General features: G+C 47.5%; 1 long non-coding RNA gene across 2 annotated transcripts in view; it reads left to right on the top strand.

Annotated features, from left to right (window-relative positions):
- Nucleotides 1-9,661, top strand: part of LOC311632942 — a 33,114-nt gene that overhangs the window by 15,803 nt on the left and 7,650 nt on the right. The window contains exons 3-4 of one of the 2 annotated variants that reach the window (XR_014796867.1): nucleotides 35-120; nucleotides 1,919-2,065. This is a non-coding gene — a long non-coding RNA (uncharacterized lncRNA). The remainder of the gene's footprint in view (nucleotides 1-34; nucleotides 121-1,918; nucleotides 2,066-9,661) is intronic. The other variant, XR_014796868.1, reaches the window with a different exon arrangement.

A 9,661-nucleotide genomic window follows, 5' to 3' on the forward strand; every position in this document is an offset into this window, starting at 1 on the left:
CCAATATATAGAGCTTCTGTTCTATAATCTGCAGGATGTTTGTCAGGGGCACATGAGATGCTACTGTGTGACAGTGCCAAGCACAGTGAGGATGCTTCAGAAAGAAGAACGAATCAGAAGGTAGTGCTCACAGTCTGGTCCCTGGGGGCCTCGCTCAGTAGGGAGGACACAATGGAAATGGCCTCTCGGGGTCCTACAGTGGACTTCATGCAGGTGCAGGCAGCTAAGGCTGAGGGCGTGAGAGAGGCAGCACTAGGACCCAGAGGCCGCGTCTGGAGCCGGCTCAGCTGGGTAGGTTCCCAGCCAGAACACAATGTTCTCAGTGTACCCACAGGAAACCCTAAAGAGGAGAACTGCACATGGCCCTCTGCTGGGTGTGTTCTGGTCCCAGCCTTTTATTCTTTTTTCTAACCTCAGTCGCCACTTTCACATCCTGTAACCTGCAGAGCTGCCGTCCCACCCTGCTGGGCTGGTCCCAGGCCCTGGGAGAGCAATCAATGCAGGAAGCCCAAGGCCTCACTGACCTTAACCATTTTCAAATAAGACCATTTGCCTCTAACCTTGGCTTCCTGAATCGACCCTTTGTGATGGAAACTTTTCACAGTACAGAAGGCAGACTCAGGGGACAAAGCCGAGTTGCTGGCTGAGGCCAGGGTCTTGGCTCAGAGAAGGGAAACAGCTGATGCCGCTGAACCATCTCCTCCCTTCCTCTCTGAAGGCCAGACCCCACCTGGGACCGGGCGAGGGCCTGCCCTGCTGCTGCATAAATCAGAAGGAGCGGGGAGCGGCCTGGGGAACCAGGGCCAAGTTTGGAGCAGAACATCCTATGATGTGGTTCCGAGTTTTTATTTCCACGAATGCTAGAATACGTTGTCCCACCAAGCTATTTTTATTGAATGAAGATTTTTTTTTTTTTTTTTTTAAAGCAAACCTCTGCAAAACCAACAGCCCTCTATTTCAGGGAAGGACAAGGTGAACTTTTCACTTCCTTCCCCCCAGCCTATCAATTCATCTGTGGTTTGGTGTCACCCACACTTCTGTGCTATATTCAATCTCAACTTTTGCGTCCTTGTTTTTGAAGCAGCAAGAGCCAGGCTCTTAAACCCACGTTGCTCTACAAGTTGCATGAGGCTTTCAAAACAACCTTTTAGTGAGTTCTCAAAACAGATTGCAAAATGGAGACCCACCAGCCTTCTGGGCAGGTATGGAGGCCAGATGCCAGCCTCTGGGCAGAGGCGGGCGGAAGAGAGTGAGCAGTGGGAGAGAGCATGCGAGAAGCCAGCACCACCCAGCCATGCTCTGGCTAACTGCTCCGGTGGAGGGCTCGAGGAGGGAGCCAAGTTCTGGGTGACACACTACCCATCTGCCTCCTTAATGAGGGGCCTGAGCACGGAAAAGAAGCCTCGGTGCTTGTATGAAGCTCCATTAATAGGGCTCCTTCCACCCTGACATTTTAGAGTCTTTTTCCAAATATTGTTTTGTAAGAGTTTTACGGTGTCCTCACCCAGGCCAGTAAAAAGATCCTATGGGTGCCTCCCAGGCTTGTCCAGGCTCAGGGACTCCCTTCTTGGAGAAAAAGCAGGCACTGCTGCTACTCCCGGGGAAGTCGCTCAAGGCTCGGGGTCCCAAAGGACCTGGATTCTAGTCTTAGTTTTTTCAACTTGCTGTATGACCCTGTGCAAGTCACTTTCTCACTCGAGGCTCCGGTATCCTCCTTACTCAAAGGAGGAAGTTTGGCAGACATCACTGTTGTAAGTGGAGTTGTGTCCCTTCCCAAAGTTCATATGTTGAAGTACTAACTGCACTCGCTGCCTTAGAATGGGACCTTATTTGGAGATAGATCTTGACAGAGATAACACATTATAATGAGCTCAGTAGAGCGAGCCCTAATCCAGTATGGTGGTGTCCTTATAAAAAGGGGAAATTTGGACGCGGAGACCTACACAGAGAAGAAATGATGTCAAGAGACATTGGGAGAAGATGGTCGTCTACAGGCCAGGGAGACAGGCCTGGAAGGAACCAACCATGTCAACAACTTGATTTTGACCATCTAGCTTCTAGAATGGTGAGACAGTTACGTTTCTGTTGTTTAAGCCACTTAGGCTGTGGTACTTGGTATGGCAGCTCCAGGAGGCTGTGACAGCAGCCTGAGCCCAAACCAGCACAGGTGCTAAGGCCCCTCAGCTCTTGGGCTACAGGATTCTTTCCTGCCATCTTGGTGGCTTCCTCTGTCCCACATGGTCTTTCTCTTACCCTCTCCCATTGAGTAAAGGACATCATGTGTGAAAAGTGCTTAGCACAATGCCCCACATATGGCAACTTCTCACTATCCATGAACCATTACAAACATTACTATTAGGGTTCTCACTGCCTAGACCCAACCTGTACCTACCCTGAGACCCTCTGTGCCAAAATGAGAGGTGTGGGTTCTAAGTTCAGGCCCTCATGATCAGTCAGGCCTTCATTATTGAAGCCCCCACCCCCACCCCCTTGCAGCTTTTAAATCTAAGAGGAGCCTAATTCTTTTTAATGGGAAGCTTATTTGCCACGGAGCCAGTAGGACTCAAAGGAGGCTGCAAAGGCTCAGAATGGGAGATTATTTCTCTGTCCTTGGACTCGATGATCCCAGGGTCATGCAGAGCTGCAGAACTCTAAGGCTAAGCCTCTGCTTTCCTGTCTGCCTAATGAGGACACCCCTTGCCTGGCAGCATTCTGGATAAAGCTGAACTACAGGCGGGGTCAGGGCTTGTGCTTCTGGACAGCAAAATGCTGCCTTCCTCCTTGGTCCTCCACCCGCCTCTGCTTCTTTTGTACTGAGAGATGGCGTGGGGGCCATGTCCTGCTTTCTTCCTGACTCCCCGAGTCCATAGGTCTCTGAAGGCCGGAGCGCCTGGTACTCCAGCTGCAGTCTCAGGCTGGTCGGGAGAGTCCGAACTTCGTTTGCATTATCCGGATGCTTTCAGAAAACACGCTGGCCTTGAGTGTGTTGAAGCGGGATCACAGAATGAACCTTGAGTCTTCTCTGGGCAATGACACTGGTCCAGGATGGCAAAGTGCTAGGTTGTCCTCCAGGCCGGGCGCGTTTGTTTGGAGCTGAATTGGCCTGACGTCACAGGATACACCAGATTGACTGTAGTTTAGAGACTATGAAGAAGGTTAAGTGGGCAGAGTCTGACTTGAACAGCCCCAAAACATGACCTTTGGGTTTGCCAAACACATGAAGTGCCTGTGCTCCTGTGGTTTGTCCTGAACTATATGCCTGAAGATTTCTGAGAATAAGGACGGGAGAGAGGGCGTGGGAGTCTGCCTCAGGCTTTCAGGGCCGGGGAAAGGAGGAGGAGAAACCGTTTAGGGGGAGAACATCTTCCCACAATGTCCATATACTTTACATCTGATCATTCCGGGCCGCCTCGTACTCTGGTTTTTGGCTCAGAGCCCAGAGGGAGGCTCCTCCAATGACTCTGTCTGAACTGAGGACATCTGCCTTTCCCTCAAAGTAAGTAAATAAATCCGAATCTGTAAACACTTAAGTTTCTAGTCAGAACAAAAATACCGCTCACCATCTAGCGGCCTGCAAAGATCACATCTGCTGCACCGTGCCAGCCCCCGGGTCCAGCCCTCCCAGGCCTGAGGAGCCTGCTCTCAAAGCTATTTACTGTGAAAGTCAGGATTCTTGGCCTCTCTCTCAGGTGCCCCTTGGCTGTGCCAGACAAATGCCCTTTTGATGGAAAGTGGAGCACGGTGAATGAGGCTCAGAACAATCTGGTTCTTGCTTCCTTCTCCGGAGAGAGATCACCACTCCCCTGTTTACACGCTGTGCTCCAGCCACGCCAAGTGACTTGGAGTTCCACAAATGCAGCCCTGCCTTTCACACGCTGTTCCCCGGGCTGGAGTGCTGATTTGGCTGCTTCCCCTCTTTGCTCGGCTGATTCACCAGTCACCCGAGGACAGGTTCCCCTTGTCTAGGAACATTTCCTTGTTATCCCCTCTGTGTTCCCACCTCCAAGCCCTCTTGGCTTCCACAGCAGTTTGCATAGGCCAGAGTCATGGGGTTGTGACACTGTATATATTCCTCAGGTCTGTTTACTTGTCTCCTTTTTCCATATGGGCCCCCCAACCTGAGACCTATTGAACCCTAGAATGAGGCCAGGGAGTCTGTATTTCTATTAAGCTTGGTTCTGAGGCACAGCCAGGTTTGGGAAGCATTGCATTTCTGTTTCCCTACAGATCACTAGACCCTCAGTAAATATTTGACCCTTCTAGCTTCTCTCCTAGCCTCTTCTTATTTCACTTCTGTCCCTTGCTAGCCCTAGACCAACAATTTGCTTATCCTCTTGTCCTTACTATGCAAAACTGTAACCACCAACTGCTCATTTTGTTCCATTCCTACTGCCATGCTGTTAGGAGCTGTGGGCATACTTCCCCAAAGTCTGGTGCCCTTGCAAGTTCAGGGACTCTGACCTCAACTGGCCCCTGAGTGTGGTTGGCAATCATCTGACCCTGGTTGGCTCTATTCCAATCTTCACAGAGTCTGTTCCCAATCTCAGTGTTCACCTCCTCCTGCCCCACAGACAGCAGGCCAACTTGCTCTCTCCTTCACAGAGAAAATAGAAGCCAGCAATGGGAACCACTTCAGCTTCCTGCCACCGCACCTCCACATTCGCCCACATCAGCACTGTCCTGTTCGCTCTCCCTCCCTCTAAGCGTGATCACACCTACTGGGCTCTGGATCCCATTCCCTCCCACTTCTTTCAGGCTCTTACACCCTCAATTGTCCTCTTTTTGTCTTTGACCTTTCCCATCCTAAAGAAAAAACAAATGTCTTGATTGTGTGGCCTCCTTTAACTGCCATCCTCTCTCATTTTTGCCTCTCCTTCCATTGAACTTCTTTAAAATGTTGCCTAGATTTGGTCTCACATTTCACCTTTCACTCAGCTTCCCACCCATGGCAGTCTGGCTTTGCCGCCACCACAACTCCTACAATGGTTACTCTTGGGACAAGGTCACCAACAATTTCCTAGGTAAAATCCAAGACCTTCTCCATCCCTTATCTCCCTTACTTGCTTGGCTACTCCAGATACTGCTGTTTGCAGCCTCCTTCTCACAATCTCTTTCTTCTTGGTTTCCCTGATGCCAAACTTCTCCTACTTTTCCAGCTCTTTCCTGCCAGTTGCTTTCCTAGGTACTTCCTCCTCGTCTGCCTGTCTCTTGCATGTTAGGGTTCCTTCAGGATTCGATCCTGCTTGGTCCAATTATCTTTTCACTCTATGGGCTCTCTCCCTGGACAATTCCATTCATGCTACCTTTGATTTTCTCTAGGCTGGTGAGTCCCAAACCTAACTGTAGCTCAGCTCACTCTCCTGAGCTGTAGTCACTTGCTTATTGGACATCTCCTTGAGCCCACTCCTCTTCCAGTACCTCTGTCTCAGTGAACAGTACCTGGTTTTCCTCCCCGAGTTCTCCAAATTGGACCAGTCATGATACTTCTTAACTTTCAAATCAGATCCATCCTCTGCCTCCACATCTTTGTTCAGGTTGTAGTTATCTTTCACCTGGACTTCCACACCAGCTTCCTAAAGAATCTGGATCTTACTGCCACTCATTTATCATTATCCCCCCAACTAGAATTTCTGAAGTGAAACTAGATGTTGTCATTCCCTTCCTCCACAACCATGTAATGGTTTCCCACTATTCTCTGATTGAAGTTCAGATTCCTTAGCAAATCCATGAGGTCCAATCCTGTCTCTTTTGCCCTTATATTCTGTGAACTGACTGTGACAAAGTGCCTCTAGCTCCACAAAAGCATGATGCCCTTTCTCACCCTTGGACATTTGCATATTTTTTTCCTTCCACCTATAAAGTCCTTCCTTCTCATCTTACTTACTTGTTCTTTGGGTCTTGGTCTAAAGTTATCCAGTTAAGGAAAACTTCTCTGGCTCAGCAGAATTAACTGTCTCTGACTTTGTAGGATCTCATGCTTTCTCCTATCGGACAGTTTTTACACTTAAAATTACTCTTTTGTCTCCCTTAATATAGTTATAAACTTGAGGCTGGTGACTGTGTCTTGTTTGATAGTGGATCCTCAGTATCTAGCAGATGCTAGACGCATAGAAGTGCTCAATAGCTGTCTGTTTAATGAAAAGACGTTTGGAAAGGATCATCACCTTTTGTTGCTGGTAGTAAACTATATGCTGTTTCATTACTTGCCCTAAAGAGCTTATAAAAATGAAATAAGCTGCTAGGAAAACTTGACTGGAGTGATTAATGTATCTTGAGAGGTGGAGAAGAGCTTGTGGATGCCAACATGTGGCATTACCATCGGGCACATGTGCAGGCCCAGGAGGAGGGCAGGAACCCACCAACTCAATTGGCCTTGGGTCCTCTGAGGATGGGATCGTGGGAAACATGGCTGCTTTGGCACAGTTCTCACTTATTCCACAGCTTCCACCTGTGAGTGTAGCACTATAGAGAGGTCTGGGTTCTAGTATTGGCCCTGCTCACTACTTATCTCAATCACCTTAGGCATTACTGCCCTGTGGATGTTGCTCTGTAGATAGCGCAGCTTCTAAAGCAGGGAAAACACACATCAAATTCATCCACTCGGTAAATACCTGTAACACATTATGTGCCAGGTAGTGTCTGGGTGCTGAGAGTATGAAGGTAAATGAGATAAGTTCTGACATTGTATTTGTACACCGGGGGGTGAACTATATGATCTCTAAGGTCTCTTCCTGCTCTAAAACTCTGTCTCCCACTTGGACCAGTTGCAAATAAACAAGGCAGACTAGAGGCAAAGCATTGTGCTCCAGCCTCCTTCCCGTTCTCTCTCGGTGCCATCTCCATTCCAAACTCAGCTCTGGGGAGCAAGAAAAGGTTGGGTGTGTTTGCACTCTGCCTGAGGTTCAAAATTTAACTCCCAAAGGATTTGCTATTTAGGTTTTCCCCTTTTTGTGGAAAGGCTTGGTCTTGGTTGGACCAAGGAGACCTGGTAAGATGTTTTAGATAAAGTTAGGTGCTTTGGCAAAAGCACAGGGAGAGGCAGAGTGGCCTTACCCTCCAAGTGCGGATTCTTTTAAGTTTGCTGAAGGGCAGCAGGTTATCGGACAGGGTCCTCCCTTTTCTCTGGATGCTGAGCAGCCCCTGGTCCCATCTCCTTTCTTCTACCTCAGACTTGGCCTTCGGTCCACAGTTTCTACACTTCAGTGTCTGGTGTGTCAATCAGGAAGAAGGGATTCAAGGACTCTCTACCACGTGGGGGAAGGAAGCCATAGGCTGCAAGTACCTGGACAAAGCAGGCAGGTCCTCGGGTCAGGAACATGCTTTAGAGTTCAGACCACTGGCATCCCAGGTGAGCTGTCAGCATGGGATGGCACTACCAAGTAACACACTTATGTGTATCACTGAAAAAGAAGGCTTTAATACTGATACTGAATTTGAAGTCAGCAAGTAAATTTTTTGTTTGACTATGTAAAAGGTCTATGTCTCATTACTATGAGATATAAGTAACTGTAAAACAGATGGACATGAATAATTATTAACAGCAAACATTGCTTTCAAATTTCCTAGTATGTGATGAACTAGACAGTATGGAGAAAAAGATATGAAAGACCCCCCTTGCTTAACTATAAACTTGGTACCTTACCATCTCTGTGCCTGTTTCAACTGTAAAATGATGACTGCCTCATTTATCTCACAGGGTTGGTGTGAATCGACACCACATACGTGAAAATGCTTTGGAAACTGCCAAGTGCCTTATGCACAGAGGTACTGTCACCAACAGCGTGCTTAGGATGGCTGTGCAGTCCTGGCCATCGCTGCCCCGTCCTCTCGCCTCCCTCTGGCTCACTTAGGTGTCCCTCAAGGACATAACTACATTTTCAGCATACTAAGTCTTAGGTTATGCAGACACAAACACAAGCTAATGCCTATCAGTTTTTAAGGAAGAAGCTGTTCCTTCATTGTGCTTGAGACTCCTTATCACTAAGTATTGGGACAAAGGCTTCTTTCCTCCTGGTAGTTATCTCTTTTTACCATAAAAAAAGTGTTAGGGAGGAAATCCATTCCACAAGCCTCTGATAGAGCTGTGTATGTGGGGAGTGGTGCAGTAAGGAACTATCTCAGTGACCTTTCAGAAATGTTCAGATGCTGACATTCCTACTTGTTTTGCCCCATACCCGTGGTCATCAAACTGCAGCTCTTTGGCCCCTTGAGTGTGGCTCTTCCACACAATACCACAGCCTGGGCAAGTCTGTTTTGAAGAAGTGGCTTTACAAGAAGTTTAAATTTAAAAAATTTGTCTCTTGCCCGAACCGGTTTGGCTCAGTGGATAGAGCGTTGGCCTGCAGATTCAAGGGTTCCACGTTCGATTCCAGTCAAGGGCATGTACCTTGGTTGTGGGCACATCCTCAATAGGGGGTATGCAGGAGGCAGCTGATCAATGTTTCTCTCTCATCGATGTTTCTAACTCTCTATCCCTCTCCCTTCCTCTCTGTAAGAAATCAATAAAATATATATTAAAAAAAAGTGTTAGGCTTTTTCTTTGTATAAGCAGTGGGATGAGCTCAGTGGGATGCAGCATCGTGCATCAAAAATGACCTCAGCTTTGGAGTCTGGCAGACTCTGAGTTCAAATCTGGCCTTGGCCATTTACTTGGCTATGCAGCCTTGGCAACTAATGCTCCCTCTGAGCTTCAAGTTCCTCTTCGGTATCAGGGGATATTTCATATCTTGCAGTGTCACTGAAAGAACTATAATTAATGCCTGTGAGTTACTGGCACATAATGAGTGCAGAGATGACAGAGGAGCAGCAAGGTCTGTCTCTAGGGCCAAAGCATGGTAATTGGAGTTGCAGATGATGAAACATAATAACCAATGAAAGGTGCAGAGAGGGAGGGGCCACTTAAAAACACAGCGAGGGTCTCTTTCCTGGCGGCACTCAAGTAGAAGCTGAATGATCACTGAAAGGTGCTTCAGAAAGCATCTCTGTTCAACCCTACAATCTCTTCAATTTCCAGGTCAGAAAGAGAAATGTCCCAATTTTTTTTTTTAATCCTCACCAGAAGATATTTTTTCCCAATGAGGTTTAGAGAGTGGAAGGGATAGGGGGAGAGAGAAACTTTGATGTGAAAGAGAAACCAAACGCTCCCTGACTGGGGCCAGGGTACGAGGTACATGCCCTTGACTGGAATTGAACCCAGGACCTTTCAGCCTGTGGGCCAAGGCTCTATCCACTGAGCCAACCCTGCCAGGGCGGAAATGTTCAATTTAAAGAGAAAAACTTTGTAAGTTCAAATACCAAAGGGCAAAGATGAGCTAAGACAGTGTCTGTTTTGTACAATTCTACAAATGAAACCAATGGGAGAAAATTAGCGATTGCTTCTAAACTGTCAATGAAACTGTGATTTAAAGGTTTACTGCAGTCTATGTATTTTTATTCTTTTTCTTTGGTAATAATTCACATGATTGATGCTAAGAAGTACATTAGGAAACTCAGTGGTTTTCAAATATGGAGCTTGTTTGGGTTGAGAAATTAATATGAAATGGATGAGCTTTCGGGGCTGGTAATTTTTGTGCTGATGTGCTTAGAGACAAGAATAGTGGGCTGCATTATCCATCAGCTGGAATCTATTCCGGTTCCAAGGTTTTCTTCTGCCTGGGCTCTG

The sequence above is a fragment of the Pipistrellus hanaki genome, assembly GCF_964339955.1.
Source record: "Pipistrellus hanaki genome assembly, chromosome: 14".
Taxonomy (NCBI): domain Eukaryota; kingdom Metazoa; phylum Chordata; class Mammalia; order Chiroptera; family Vespertilionidae; genus Pipistrellus; species Pipistrellus hanaki.